This window comes from Sinocyclocheilus anshuiensis, unplaced genomic scaffold (assembly GCF_001515605.1).
Source record: "Sinocyclocheilus anshuiensis isolate Anshui unplaced genomic scaffold, SAMN03320099.WGS_v1.1 scaffold1082, whole genome shotgun sequence".
NCBI classification, from domain to species: domain Eukaryota; kingdom Metazoa; phylum Chordata; class Actinopteri; order Cypriniformes; family Cyprinidae; genus Sinocyclocheilus; species Sinocyclocheilus anshuiensis.
The window spans coordinates 1,678,336-1,679,326 of record NW_015542379.1 but is presented as its reverse complement, the minus strand read 5'-3'; positions in this window follow the sequence as shown (position 1 = coordinate 1,679,326).

Below are 991 nucleotides of genomic sequence, written 5' to 3'. Positions count from 1 at the left end.
ACCCAGCAATTGGGTTGTTTTGACCCAGCGGTTGGGTTACTACCCAGAAGGTTGGGTTAAACATTTAACTCAACCGCTGGGTCAAAACAGCCCAATTGCGGGGTTTGTCCCTATTTTACCCAGCACTGGGTTGTATTTAACCCAGCATTTTTTAGAGTGTATATGAACAAACCCCTTAGTAAAAAATCTTAAGAATATAGAATAAATCTGTAAAGTTTGATGTACAGTATGCAAGTGGAGATTTGTATTTGTTTTTTTTTTTTAAGATGTATTGTAACTGAAATCTAGAAGAATCAAATAGATAAAATGTAATAAAATAAACAGGCAAAGGGATATTTTGAAGAATGTTGGTAACCAACAGTTTTTGGACCCAGTTGACTTCCATAAGGAAATATTATGGAAGTCAGTGGCTACTGTCATATTCTTCAAAAAAATATATATTCTTTTGTGTTCAACAGAAGAAAGAAATCCATACACGTTTTGAGCGACATGAGGATGAGTGAATGATGACAGAATTTTCATTTTTCATTTCATTTTTGAGTGAACTGTCCCTTTAAATGTGTATTTTGGATGCCTTCATTCCACTAGTCTGATAGAAGTTATGGGAGCAAAATAAACCAAAATCTCAACATTTGTTACCATTATGTAAATTAGCACAGCTGGAATAGTGCATCAGGAGCGGAACTGATTCATAATATTAACAGTAATGACAATTAAAAGTCTTTCAAATCTTCTGGCGATGTTAGAGATTAAAACTAAGTTTAAAGTGTCCACCTGCACAAAAACACACAATTTTCAAATGATTGTGTTACAGTTTTTCATTGAAAACTAAAAAAAGCAGCCATGACATATTAGTCATCTATTTGTGTCCAAAAAGTTTTTTTAAGGGCACAGGAGTTTGTTATTCTTCTAATGGAGCAAGGAGAATCAATGACATTCAATCTTCTTAAAAGGTACGAGGTTGTTTACCAAAGCCGGGTTTATTAGAATA